This window comes from Macaca thibetana, chromosome 15 (assembly GCF_024542745.1).
Source record: "Macaca thibetana thibetana isolate TM-01 chromosome 15, ASM2454274v1, whole genome shotgun sequence".
In the NCBI taxonomy this organism is placed as follows: domain Eukaryota; kingdom Metazoa; phylum Chordata; class Mammalia; order Primates; family Cercopithecidae; genus Macaca; species Macaca thibetana.
The window spans coordinates 62,667,954-62,683,346 of NC_065592.1; the positions used below are offsets into that span (position 1 = coordinate 62,667,954).

General features: G+C 37.9%; 1 long non-coding RNA gene across 1 annotated transcript; it reads right to left on the bottom strand.

The window, feature by feature from the left end:
* Nucleotides 1–832: 832 nt before the first annotated feature.
* Nucleotides 833–9,193, bottom strand: LOC126937862 (uncharacterized). Its single transcript, XR_007719882.1, has 3 exons — nt 9,110–9,193; nt 1,421–1,485; nt 833–1,152 (listed from the first exon to the last, which is right to left on the bottom strand). It is a non-coding gene; the product is annotated as an uncharacterized LOC126937862 (long non-coding RNA).
* Between the last annotated feature and the right edge of the window lie 6,200 nt (nt 9,194–15,393).

A 15,393-nucleotide genomic window follows, 5' to 3' on the forward strand; every position in this document is an offset into this window, starting at 1 on the left:
GATAGTTTGCTAAGAATGATGGTTTCCAGCTGCATCCATGTCCCTACAAAGGACACAAACTCATCCTTTTTTATGGCTGCATAGTATTCCATGGTGTATATGTGCCACATTTTCTTAATCCAGTCTGTCACTGATGGACATTTGGGTTGATTCCAAGTCTTTGCTATTGTGAATAGTGCCGCAATAAACATACATGTGCATGTGTCTTTATAGCAGCATGATTTATAATCCTTTGGGTATATACCCAGTAATGGGATGGCTGGGTCATATGGTACATCTAGTTCTAGATCCTTGAGGAATCGCCACCTATCAAACTAGGGCCCCACTCTTACGATCTTATTTAACCTTAATTATCTCTCTAACGGCCCTATCTCCAGACGCAGTCACCTAGGGGGTTATAGCTTCAACATATAAATTTTGAGGAGACACAGTTCAGCCTATGACATTCTTTTACCTGTAAAAAAAACTTTCTTACAAAGGGAGAGAAAGAAGAAAAAGAAAATAAGTGAGTCTTTGTATGGGAACATTAGAGAAAAATAGTAAAGAGACAGATTCCCATTTCTACTATTATATAAAAATTATGGGTGGTTAAAATAACTCAAATATATAAAAACCTCACTAATTGATATTCATTGAAGAATTTGTGAAATGTTTAAAGTAATGAATCTGAATGATCAAATTACTGATTTTTATTTATTTTAAAATAAACAAATGTGTCTACATTTATTTATACATACCAAGAAGTTAAACATATTTATATATCATTCCATAGTAGGCAGTTTCTAGTTCAGGAAATCATAGAGCTTCCATGTTCATAGGTACTCCCAGATCACTAACTCTACTCCGTGGGCTTCAGATGGCCAGTTGTAAGCCTCATGAACCTAATGCCCAGCTATAGCAGGTAAGCCAGAGAGCAGATCATGAGCAACCTACAAGCTTGTTGGGCACACATGAGGAGGACTGGTGCAAAAGGTTAAGCTGGACCAACCCAAGACAAGTATGGAGGCCAGGAATAATAGTCAGGGGAAGAAAATGGACAACTTGTTTGGCTAATGACTCTCTGTACACACCTCACTGATGGAAGTTAGGCATCCAACCTGATCAGAAAGGGAAGATGCATCGTCTCCCACCATGCTTGTCCCCTCTTTGTCTCTGTGTGCATAAAATAAAAAGGTTAGGTAATACATACAAAAACCCCAACTCTGTACCAGTAATTTCTTGCTATAGCATCAAAAAATAAAATTAAATCCATATAGAGTTGGAAAGATGGGGAGATGTCAGTCCTTCTACTCCAAGTCTTTCTACAACTGGAACCCTAGTTCCAGCTTTTGGGGGTGTCCTACATGGCCACTCCCTATGCAGGGTACAGAGCTTCTCCTTTGAAACCTTTCCACAGCCCTCTGTCCTTTTAGCCACTTACCTATATGGAAGTTCTAAGCTCTGTTCACCCTCTGTGCTCCAGTTCCATTAGGAGTGCTTTTATTCCTGAGAATGGAGAGAAGAGGAAGGCCATTAGGTACTATAGTCTCGGGATGAGTTATCTAAAGAAAATTAGGACATTCTGCCATGGGGAGTTGATCCCCTTCCTACATAGCTTTTCCATCTTACTGTACCAAAAAGCCTCCCTTCTTTCTCAAATGTGAACTAAGTAACAAAAAGCCTTCTCAGGGGTAGATTCTGATAGCTTTCTGATTCATTCCAGTAAACTTTTTAAATTAAGGTTAATGATGAACGTCTCTGTTCTGTGCAATTCAGAGAGCCCAACTAAACCAAAGTGTGAAACAATTTTTTTAATAAGTAAATAAAAATATTATAAATAATATTTGAGAACAAATGGTTACAGTTAACAGATTGGCAGAGGAAATTCCTATGTATACTAACATTCTGCTGTGATTCTGTTCATTAATAATTTCCTTAGTTAAGTCTTTCTTTATAACTAACACAGTAAGTCAATATTCAAATTATTATTAGTTTTGAGTGTAGTGAAATCTGAATTATTGAGGTTTTATTATATGCTCAAACATCATTCAACTTCTGCTGATACATTCACTATATATTAGTATATATATATCAGATTCATTACTTTAAATTTGATTAGGTAGTTACATGCAGAAGAATTAATTGGATTACAAAAAAATGGTTCTTACCTCACACCAAATATAAAAATTAAAATGGGTTAAACACATAAATGCAAGAGCTAAAACTATACAACTCTTAGAAAAAAATATAGGTGTAAATATTTGTAACCTTGGATTACATTGTTGTTTCTTAGATATGACAACTACAGCACAAGCAACCAAAGGAAAAAGTAAATAAATTAAACATCAAAATTTGAAACCTGGGCTTCAAAGGACACCATTAGAAAAGTTAAAACGTTATATCTGAAGTCCATAGATAATGAAAAATATTTTGAAATCATGCATCTGATATGAACTTATATTCAGAATATATTTGTTAAAAGCTCTTACAACTAAACAATAAAAAAAAAATCCAGTTTCAAAATGGGCAAAGAATTTGAATAGACATTTATTGCTCCAAAGAAGATAAACAAATGGCCAATGAATACATGAAAAGATGCTCAAATCATTAGTCATCAGGGAAATGTAAATCAAAAACCACAATGAGATGCCATTCACACACACTAGGATGGTTCAAACAAAAAAGACAGGTAATAACAAATGTCGGTGAGGATGTGGAAAAATGCAAACCCTCATACATTGCTTGGGATTACAAAATGGTGCAGCTACTTTGGAAAACACTTTGGCAGTTGCTCAAAAAGTTAGAGTTATCATTTGACCCAATAATTTCACTCTTAGGTGTATATCAAAGGGAATTCAAAATATACATCCATGCAAAAACTTAGGGATGAATGTTTATGACCTCATTATTCCTAATAGCCATAAAGTGGAAACACCCAAAATGTCCATGAACTGATAAATGGGCAGACAATGTGGTGTATCCATCCAGTAAGATATAAGAAAGTGTAAAAAGGAATAAAGTATTGATTCATGTGAGCCTTGAAAACATTATGCCAAGTGAAAGGAACCAGACACAAAAGATCTTGTATTATGTGATTCCAATAGTATAAAATGTCTAGAATAGCCAAATCCATACAGACAAAATAGATTAGGGTTGCTAGGGCCTGAGGGAAGTAGGATATGGAGAATGAATGAATACTAATTGTCACAGTTGGGTTTTTTTTTTTTTTTTGAGATGGTCAAAATGATCTAAAATCAGAGAGTGATGATAGTTTTACAACATTGTTAATATGCTAACAAGTGAATTTTGAACAAGTGAATTCTGAGTAAGTGAATTTTATAATATATAAATTATATTTCAGTAAAGTTGTTTGGTTTTTTAAATAACATGCTTTAACATAGTAATGGGTTGGCATAGTTACCCAGTCATATTTTAACCTTATACTTTACCTTTTATTACTTATTTAGTTGTTCAAGAAACATTAAGAACCTGTTATTTATAAGCAATCCGTTAGGTACTAGGAATAGAGAGTTGAACATGTTGCAGTGTCCCTAAGACTAGTGGGACAAATAGAAACAATAACATATATTTATAATAATATATGATACGTGCCATAAGTCAGAATAATGACATGTACACGGTACTGGCTAATAATTGGAAGTATTTTAAAAAGGTGTCTTGCAATTAATTTTTTTACATTCCCTGCCTTACTCTTTGGAGATCAGGCAGTCAAACATCAGGATATTGCCAAAAAAAAAAAAAAAAGAGAGAAAAAGAAACAAGAAGCTCGATTTGCCTGGACCTAAATCATCAAGAGTTGGTGGTCATAAAGGTGGTATAAAAATAGCTGTTTTTAGGTCAGATAAGCATATTGGTTGCTTCTGCCTTAGAGAATACTACAGCTTTTCAAGTAATTTTAGCCAATTAGCTTCTTTCTGTCTTGATTTGAATTCAGATTGTGTCATCAAAACCATATCCCATGATTTCCTTGCCTTCGTTATATCTGAATAGCTGACAAAATAGGTGTAATAATTCCATCAAAGTAACTCAGACGTGTGTCTGTTGGGATTACTGAAGGCAACAATAGACATTTACCAAAATCCCCTAAAATCTCACCTGTTTATCATCATCCATATAGAAATCTCCAGTCACACCCTCAGATCAGACAAATGTACCAAACTCAGTAATTGGTATTCCCAAAAGGCTGCCTAAGTGTAAGCTGAGTGTGAAAGAAATCCAAGAACAGACAATCACTTCTTTAAAAGCATGTCCGGTACCCATGGAGCAGGCTATAACAGTATACCTTGGTTGTGTATATGTTTTCAGAGGAACACTGACAATTAACCAAAAAAAAAAAAAAATCTGCCAGTAAAAATTACTCTCAAGTGGTTGGCAACTTTAGCTATAGTCATTTCCCCATTTATTTAACCTAAAAACATTTCCAAAGATTTAAACTATTTCCTGTGCTTCATGGTATGGCTTCGCACACCCGAACGACTTTACATCATCGAAGGAGAATGCACGATGGGGAATGGTCAGACTCTAACGAAGAACAGTTTTATTTCAGCACAGTTGTATGGATGGCTACTTTTTCCCCTTCCTCTCTTTATTTCACATGCTGAAAGATCAGCCCTTAGATGACCATGTTCCAGGCAGATACATTTCCAACGGAGCAGCAAGGCATTGAGGTAAGGCAAATGCCTTCTGCAACATCCCCTGTAGTTTACATTTCGCTATATAATTACAGGACCATCTTCTTCCCTGCAGGCTGATTGCATTCCAACAGCAAAAGCTGCATACATTTGATTCAAAAACAAACACTGGAATACTTCCGGATACAAGCTGTTAAGAATGTGTACAATTGCCTTGTCATTTATAAAGTTTTTACTAATCTTTCATGACCCACTTGCCTTGGTATAAATGATCTTACTAGAACTACCTTGCTGAATCTTATCTTTTCTAAGGTAACTTTTTGATTTATTTTGTTTTCACATTTTCCTTCCTCAATTTTGATGAAAAGGAAAAGAGAACTGGCTCCAGCTAGCAATCCTGGGCACCACCCAGAACAAAGGACCCTCTTAAGAAAGAAAAGGAGATTGTCACTGTTTCAGGGAACCACATTCAAAGCCAAACTACTCAGCCCAAAGGGACTGCCTGCAGTATACACTCCAACACCAAAAAAACACATTAAAATCATTTCATGCACATGATATTAGAAATATAAAAGGAAAGAAGCCTTCTCAACATCACTTGCCAGAGCACCTGTAAGCCAGGTGCCTTGTGCCAAGTCAGTGTGTATAGCACATGTGGTCTTACAATAACGTTACATACATTCCCATATTCCGTCCATCCTTATGGAAAAACAAAAAGAACATTTCCACCAAGACTTTATCCTAAAACATTACCCTTCATCAAAGAGGTATGTGGCACCATCTGTGTTGCAGGGTAAAAAGGAAAAGTTTTAGAATTATATTCAAGTGCTATCTTTGACTTTTTGGTGAAGTTGCAGATTCCATAGACTAACTAGATTATAAATTTTTAAAGTCCAGAGTTTTATCTTATGAATTGCTTCCTCAACAAATATGTATCATATTCAGGTATCTATAGGTAATTAATGAAACAATTCCATTCAGCTGTATATTATAGCCACATTGAGTCATCCTCTCAGGCTTTCATTTAAAAGTTCTCCAACCTTGTAAATTCTGTCCTTATTAAATGCCCCTCCCATTGCCACCTTAGATTTATTAGTTTTATAAATTTGAAGCTTAAGATTTTAGTCTACCCAATGTCAGAAGACACAGACAGATATAATATTGCCTAGATTCATTATTTTATATTCATTATTATTGTGTTCATTTTTTCTTCTGATTTTTTTTTTTTAATTTAAAATTTTTGAAATATTTGTTGGGTAGGAGGCTGAATGTATTATGGGCCCTAGAACTGTGGAGTCAATTCTCCCTTGTTTCTGAGTAGATGCCTAGAAGAAACCACAGATTTCGTAGAGTGATTACTGAAGTTGTGTTGATTTGGTCTTAAGATAGTAAAAAGATTAGTGTTTCTTCACACTGTAAATCCAGATAAAATGATGGCTTTAGAATACAACTAACAGTACTTCCCAAGACATGCTAAGCTAAAGCGAGTTCGTTTCAAGGAAGACATGAAAATACTTTGGAAGAAAAGTCAACTGACTTCTTAATTTTTCATTACAAACTTGGAAAGAATGTTCTTTTAGTTTATAATTTCTTTAAACGGTAAATACCAGCCAGAGCCTTATGACAATTGTAGAAATAGGGTCTATCACCTCTACCTGTACATCCATGTTTGCTGCTAAATTATACAAAAACTAACTATATACTTTAAATTAAAAATTTTTTGGCCGGGCGCAGTGGCTCAAGCCTGTAATCCCAGCACTTTGGGAGGCCGAAACGGGCGGATCACGAGGTCAGGAGATCGAGACCATCCCAACGTGGGCTAACATGGTGAAACCCTGTCTCCACTAAAAAATACAAAAAACTAGCCGGGCAAGGTGGTGGGCGCCTGTAGTCCCAGCTACTCGGGAGGCTGAGGCAGGAGAATGGCGTGAACCCGGGAGGCGGAGCTTGCAGTGAGCTGAGATATGGCCACTGCACTCCAGCCTGGGGGACAGAGCGAGACTCCGTCTCAAAAAAAAAAAACAAAACAAAACAAAAAGAAAACAAAAAAAAAAAGAAAAAATTTTTTTCATCCACTATTTTATACATGGCAGTTGAGATTATCATTTAACAAATCAGTGATTGACAAGTTAATTTGGGTTCAGGAGCAAACATCCTCAGGGGAAGTTCGTGCACTCCCAGAGCCTTGGCCCATGGCATGATCTCTGCATGCATTAGCTGGAAGGGACTGTGGGTTGCTGCTCCTGATAATGGAGGGAATATATTTGTAGTTATTTATGAAAATGCCAGCCCATGTTAAGCAAGACCATCAATGAAATTGTATGTGTAGGCAGAAGGGTGTGTTGACTGGATAATCAAAGGATGGGATGACATTGACATTCTGGAGTGTCTATGCAAGTACCACCAGACTTCACCTCTGCTGACATTTCCTTGGCCTATGGCCCTAGCTTACTGGATGAGCAATGGACATCTGACCTAAGTTAGGCCAAATAGTTTCTGTCTCACATATGAATTTGAAATGAAAAACACAGAAACCGTTTTGTGGGAGGTGTATCACATTTATGGCAGAGCTCTAAAGGAGAAGTGAAAATCTGGACCAGAAAGAAAGAGGGCAAAAGCAGATAAGCCAAGGGAAGCAGAAGAGAGGCCACATGGCCCGAAAAGGAAGAGAGGGGTAGCCACTGGGGTCTCTGGAAACTCTTCTAATGCTGTTCCAGGCCTCCATGTGGCCTGGTTGCTCTTCGGCTCTAGACTCCCACACACACACCGCTAGTTTTGCTTAGGCATATTTGCATAGTTTTCTGTTCCTTGCATTAGAAATATCCCTGCATGAGCCAGCATGTTTTTCTCTTTGGAATATATGTGGCTATGAGTGATACTCAAAAATTTTACTCATACATATAGAACTACCTTGACCAGTCCTAATACCTAGGAACTCCAGCCTAAACATAGAGAGAGGGCTCAGGAGACCCGAGCTTTGGCAGACATTGGCCCAGTACTTGCTGGACCATGGGGAGGACCCAGGCAGGGCCTTAGGTACTGACCTAGGTACTTTTCCCTCTGTGGACCCCATCCTATATAAATTATATCAAAAATTATATTTTATGACTATGGTGATAAAAAAACAGATATAATCTTGGCTAGATTCATAATTTTATATTCATTATTATATTCATTTTTTCTTATTATTTTTAAAAATCTAAAATTGAAATATTTCAGTGGGGGGCTGAATGCATTATGGGCCTCAGGCATTGTGCCTAGTGTGCCTAATGAATAAGTTGGCCCTGGTCCCAGGAGAGCAGTAGGGTCTATTTACCAAATTATTACAGAAGTGTTTCAGAATTGCAGCTACAGCCATGGCCATACTGTTGTGTACCAGCTGAATAGCAACCCTGTACCTGACACAGACCACCTAAATGTACATTGTCAGAGGAAGGGCCTACTATATATACAATTATTTTTATTCTTACATGTTACTATATATGCACAATTGATAAAGAAACCACAGCAATATTTTGTATTTTTGATTGACACACAAGTTCATACAAATGTATAGGAAATGTTTAGGAAGGATAAACACAAAATTGGGTACAATGGCTGCCCTTGGAGAAGGAAGGAGCCACTTAGGGTTATAAAAGATGGTCAAAGGGGAATTTTACTTTATTTGAAAATATTAATTGCTTTATAGAAGAATTTATCTCATGCATTACTTACATAAATAAAACACTAAACATTTAATTAAAGGCTAAATATACCATCTGCCTAGAGAAGGCTGATGATAAGCCCAGAAGATCTGTCTTGAAGAACTGCAATGTTTATAGCTGAATGGCTAAACACAGAGTCCTTGGAGCCTGACTGCCTGGCCCACCTCTGTCACTGACAAATTACTTAGCCCCTCCATGTCACAGTGTCCTCAGCTGTATAATGGAAGAAGTAATCGTAACCTACCTTATGGGGTTATTGTAAGGATTAAATAAATTAATATATGCAAAACTCTTGGAATAGTGCCTGGTGCATATTAGACTACGTTTTAGCTCATGTTATTGTGAGTGTTATCATTGGTTATTTCTATGTTTAACAAGTTCTCCTAAGTGTTCCCTACAGTTAGTAGTACAGAAGTTGGAAAGCCCCTGCTGTCTACATACAGACTCAAGGATTTGGTGCAAGCCAGTTTCGGAAGAAGTGAAAGGCATTCCCAGGAATGAAGAGTAATCAAAGTTTGAGCTACTGAGGTTGGCAGTGAGGTCAACGTGAGCTGCCAGCCCTCTTGGATAAGGGGAGCAGCTATACACTCACTGGGCAGTCTATTACAGAAAAGAGAGGCAGGTTTCATTCTGTCCAAACCACAACACACTGAGACCTATGTGCCAGGCCCTGGGCTAGATGCTGAGGGTGCTAGGAAGAATACCATGTTAGCTATGTTCCCTTAAGGACTGCATCCTCTTGAACAGAAACCCAGAAGAAGATTCAAAACTCACCATAGTGTCATGCCCCTCTTCAAAGCACCAAGGGGTCTTTTGCCAAAATGAATGCCTGTTTCTTTGAGCTTTCTTCATTATATCTAAAGAGAAAATCACAGAGTTTACATTTTACAGACAACAGATAATAAACTGACCATCAAATTGACTTGTAGATTAATTAGAGTTTATGATCAGCCACATGAAAGAAATATAGCGGGCACTGTTATAAAGAATTACGAAACAAGAGGATCCCTTTACACAAAACAATAGAGGAAAGGGTCTCTGAGAAGGTGAGATTTAAGCAAAGAGCCATCTATGCAGCAGGAAGACAGTTCCAGTCAAAGCAAGACTAACCTGTAAAGACTATGAAATGGAAAGGACTTTGCTATGTGTGAGCAAATACCAGAGGCTGGTATGGCTAGATAGGCCCAAGGCAAAAGGAAATAAAGTCAGAAACATAAGCAGTGGCCAGATGATGTTGATTCAAAGTGAAAATGTGAAACAAGGATCTTAAGACAGAAACAACAGGATCTGATATTTCTCCACCCTTCTCCACATTTGTGAAAATAAAGGAATCACTAATTAAGATATTTGCCTACAGAGATGCTAGAAGACAATCTGTTTCAAGGCAATAATGGAGCAAGGAAAGGCACTTTTATCAGATATTTACAAACACTTTGCACATAATTTTTCCCTTTATTCATCATATAATTTTATTTGAACTACTACCATTTTAAGGTATTATTGTTGACATTTTGTACATAAGGAAAGAGACTCAAAAACGTTTGGGATCTTACTTAAGGTCACATAGTGAATATGTGGCTAAACTAGGTGGGTAATTTAGGTTTTATGGCTCTTGTCTTCTTTCTGCTAGACTAGACCAAGAGGGAGAGGGTGAAGACTCATAACGTCTTCCTTACTGTGGTTACTGTGGAGTTCATCAGTGATGAGGGCGAACACAATCCAGTGTTCCTGAGGTGGAAGAATAAGTGTGGCATATACAGTGCAGAGATTGTCTAGGAATGTCTTACCCTGCATGCTGCATGAGGGGGCAAGGGAGACAAGTACAAGAAAACCACAGCCCTCAAAGTCATGCCAAATTCAGTTAGGCCTGGTGTGATCAGCTGTGTAATTGCTAAAGCTGGAATCCATGGCCTCTTGTATGCTGTTCCAACTCATTCCCACAGAACATTTGGAAGAGCTTTGCATCATGTGTTCAACTGGGCTGTGTCTTCCACAGGCTCTAGCTCGTTGTTTTATTTAGCATACGCCAGAATCTGGCAAGTTTACCTAAATCGACACCAAATTCCAGGAGTTTGAATGCTGACGTAAGATCTCCTTTTTAAAAAAATTTTCTTTTCTTCCCCCCCACTGTTTTTCATTCAAGAAGAGTATTAGCATGGAGTGACTGACGGAGTCTGCCTGTGGGAGGGAGTATTTCAAACGGTTCAAGACCCTGTGCTTCTCTTCCAAATTACACCTATCTACAAGCTCTCAGGAGACGAGAGTTGATTAAAGATTGGTGCTTAATAGCATAAGAGATCAGCAAGAGTCCAGGTTTCTGGCATCTTTCCATCGTTGTTATACTGGTGGGTAGTCATGCTGCTTAACCCATGCCTTATCAAAGCAAGCTATAGTCTCCAACGTACAGCTCCACCATGTGAAAATCCTGCTAAATGCTGGGTGGAGTACAGCTGGGTGTCCCAAATTATTGATGTGCATCCCTGACGGTTTGTAATTCATATATGGGGATATGCAGGAGAATACTTTTTGTAGATATGGCTCTTTTTTTTTGAGACAGGGTCTGGCTCTGTCACCCAGGCTGGAGTGCAGTGACACAATCTTGGCTCACCACAACCTTCACTGCCTAGGCTCAAGGGATCCTCCCACCTCAGCCTCAAAAGTAGCTGGGACTACAGGCACATGCCACCATGCCCGGCTAATTTTTTAATTTTTTTGTGAACATGGGGTTTTGCCATTTTGCCCAGGCTGGTCTTGAACTCCTGAGCTCAAGGGATGCACATGCCTCAGCCTCCCAAAGTGCTGAAATTACAAATGTGAGCCACTGCGCCTGGCCAGATATGGCATATTTTAATGCACGTTCAAAAAGAATATAATTAGAATTTCAAACTTGTGATCTTCATAAACATACTTGCTAATTGAGAGGTAGTAGTACCTGGTATCATGGTGATTCACGTTATGCTACCCACAAAAGTTACTGGTGTGGTATCAGGTGCTACAAAGCTATAGTAAAGTCATGATGGTAGTGCCCCACTGCCTGGCAATTGGAAAATACTAATGTAGCACAAAGAGCACTGAATTGAGACTGGTTAATATAGGCCAATTGAGAAATGTTTAAGCACTAACAATAGTGTCCTTGAAGACAGGAACTAATATACTTTGGATATGTGTCCCTGTCCGAATCTCATGTTGAATTGTAATCCCCAGTATTGGAGGTGTGGCCAGGTGGGAGGTGATTGGATTATGGGGGTGAATTTCTCATGAATGGTTTAGCACCATCTCCTTGGTACCATGCTTGCAATAGTAAATGTCTTCTGGTAAAATCTGGCTGTTTAAAAGTGTGTGGCACTCCTTCCTCTCTCTTGCTCCTACTCTGGCCACGTGACATACCTGCTCCCCCTTCTCCTTCTGCAGTGATTGTAAGTTTCCTGAGGCCTCCTCAGAAGGTGAGCCAATGCCAGCATCATGCTTCCTGTAAAGCCTGCAGAACCATAAGCCAATTAAACCTCTTTTCTTTATAAGTCTGAGGCATTTCAATGCAAGAACAGCCTAATACAGGAACAATGGTTTCTTAAAAACTGTATTAGTTTCCTATTGCTGCTGTAATAAATAGTCACAAACAGTGGTTTAAAGCAACACAAATCTATTTTCTTACAGCAGAAGTCTGAAATGTGTCTTACCACAGCAAAATCATGGTGTTGGCAAAGCTGCATTCCTTCTGGGGGCTCTAGGGGAGAATCTCTCATGTCTCCTTTGCTTTTTCCAGTCTCTAGAGGCTGCCAGAACTCCTTTTCTCATAACCACTCCACTCTTTGCATCTGTCATCATCTCTCTCTCTCTCTCTCTCTCTCTCTCTCTCTCTCTGACTGGCTCTTCTGCCTTCTTTCACTTATAAAGGACACCTGTGACTACATTGGGCCCACCTGTGTAATTCAGAATACTCGCTCTACCTGTATATTCTGAATTTAATCCCAGCTGCATAGTCTACTTACAGCCATGAAGAAGTAGCAAAGATGTGATTTTCCTTCCCCAAATAAATAATTAGAAAGCTAGGGGGAAAAAATGAAACAGCTGTTTGCAGCCATTGGCCAACATGCACAGCAGGATTCTGATTTCTGAGAAAACGGAAAAAACCGAGATGGTTCCTACAATTATGCTTGCTTTCTGCCTGAAATCACATTGCAGACCATGAAGGAAGGTGGGGGGTGTCCCGAGCATGGCAGGTTTGCTAAGTTAAGGAGATAGAGAATCAGACTTCAGGAAGCCTAAAATAGCAAAAAGTTGCAAGGAAGTTCTGGGAGCAGCGCCCTATGCAGAAAAATAGTTTCTGAAATCTGAATAGAGGTCCTCATGAGTCTTAGCTGAATACTAAGATCTTATGCATAGGATGGAAAATCAGGGGACTAGGCAAGCAGCAGTTCAGGCGTTATGAACCGAATGGTTTACAGAGCTCACCTGGGGCTGAGCTGAAAAATGAATGAAAAATGAATATATCTCTGTGATGTGTGAGATAATAACAACAGGTCTAACATATGTATATCTACAGTGTTAGAAGAGGGAAAACAGAAGGAGTGAAAGAATAAAAATTTGGGGAGAAATAATGGCTGAAATTTATTCCAAATTTGATTACAAAAAGCTCAATGAACTCAATGAAAAATATATATGAAACAAAAAATAATAGGAGGTATTATATTCCTGACCAGATGAGGCAGAAAGTCTTGACCACTTCAGGCACTCAGTAGAAACACCAGAAAGGCTATATTTTAGAAGGAGATTTAAATATCCGTAAAGTGTAGGGTACTGTAGAATCACCTTAATAAGTTTTTAAAAGTCTCAAGATGGTCAAAATGAATAGCAAACTGAACAACGAAAGCAATGTCAGCACTCTTTAAAGGGTGACAACAAAATCCAGACAGTGATGACATAATATTCACAAGTTTCAGCATATAACAAAATATTATTAAATATTTCAAAGCAGGAAAATGCAACTCATAACCAAGATAAAAATGTTTCAAAAGAAGTGGATCATCAAATGATGAAAATGATGAAATTGCAATCAAAGGCATTAAAACAACTATTTTAACTACATTCAAATATTTAATAACACACATGGATGTAGTGAGGATATAAATGGAAAATATAAAAATAAACCAAATAAAATATCTAGGGAAAAAACCAACAATATCTTAAATGAAAAGGATTAAACACTCCAAAGGAAATGATTCATGAAACTGAAGACACTGTAATACACATTATCCAAACGAAGCAGAAATGGGGGGAAAAGACTGAAAAATGAGTGATCTCTCTCATTTGTGAGATAATAACAAAAGGTCTAACACGTATTTTACAGCCTGACAAAGGCAGAACAGGAGGAGTGAAAGAATACAAATTTTGGGAGAAATAATGGCCAAAATTTGTTCCAAATTTGATGACACAAAAAGCTCAATGAGCCCAAAGAAAAATACATACAAAATAAAAATGAAAAAAATAGTTCAAGGTCCAGTACATACTCATCAAATTTCTTTTAAAAAGTCATGAAAGAGGCCAGGCACAGTGGCTCACACCTGTAATCCCAGCACTTTAGGAGGCCGAGGCCGGTGAATCACTTGAGGTCAAGAGACCAGCCTGGCTGACATGGGGAAACCCCATCTCTACTGAAAATACAAAAATAATTAGCTGGGTGTGGTGGTGCACACCTGTAGTCCCAGCTACTCAGAAGGCTGAGGGAGGAGAATGGCTTGAACCTGGGAGGTGGAGGTTAGAGTGAGCCGAGATCACACCACTGCATTACAGCCTGGGCAATAGAACAAGACTCTGTGTGGGGGGGGGGGGGGGGGGGGGGGGGAGGGGGGTGGCGGGAAGGGCATAAAAGAAAAATCTTAAAAGCAGAGAAAAAAAGATGGCTTAACTTAAGTGGAACTAGGGTAACACATATAATAGATTTCTTGGCAGTAACTATGAAGCCCAAAGACAAAGGAATAACATCTTTAAAGTGCTAAAAGTTGAAAAGAAAACAGAAAAACATACCTATCAACCTATAATTCCAAATCAAGCAAAAATATCTTTCTAAAATAAGCAACAATATAGACTTTTTCAGACAAACAGAAAAATCAGATAGAATTCATTTCCAGTCAAAGCATGAGCACTCTAGCAATGGTATTTGAATAAATATTTGTTTTTTCCATTTTTATTTTACTTAAAGATAAAGCAAGACTAGTAGAAATGTATTGTGAAATGAATGACATATGTATGTTTAAAGTAAAAATAAGAAAAATGTATTAGGGATTTTATACTATGTATGACCTTAATAGCCAAAGTAATGACAATAGAAATGAAAATATATTGTGGTGAGGTTCTTTCTTTATGCATGAAATAGTGTAGTATCATCTTAAAATAGAAAGCGAAAATTTAAAGAGGAAGATTGTAAATGTAAAGCAACTATTAAAAACCAAATCAACAAGTTCTGGATAATGAGCTGTTAACTGGTCATAAAATAAAATCATGAAAAATTTTCAATTAATCCAAAAGCAGGTAGAAAATGAGGAAAAAACAAGGAAGAAAGAACAGATGTGACAAATAAAAACCAAACAGCAAGATGGCTGACTTCAACCCAACCAGATCAATAATCACCTTAAGTGTGAATGAAGTAAACTACAATAAGGTGGAGACTTTCATAATGAATAAAAAAGCAAGATCAACTCTATGTTGTCTATTAAAAAAGACATGAATCTTAATGTAAAGACACAAATAGGTTAAAAGGGTGGAAAAATATGCCACAGAAACCCTAATCGTGATCATGACAGCAAACAGCTGTCTTACTGTTCTTTCCTGTTTTTTATATGAGGTGGTGCTGTGCAATAATTCCCAGAACAAAATGGGTCCAAGAAATGTGCATGTGACACCTGTGAAACTGAAGAACCAAAAATGTTAATAGGTATGGGGCTAAGAGCACGCAGGAGAGACAGCCATAGGTTTGCATTTTATTTGGTATGGAATTAAAGCTAAGCAAAGCATTTTGATGAAGTTCAAAGCAGGGATCTTTGCCTGTAGGTTGGGTGCTC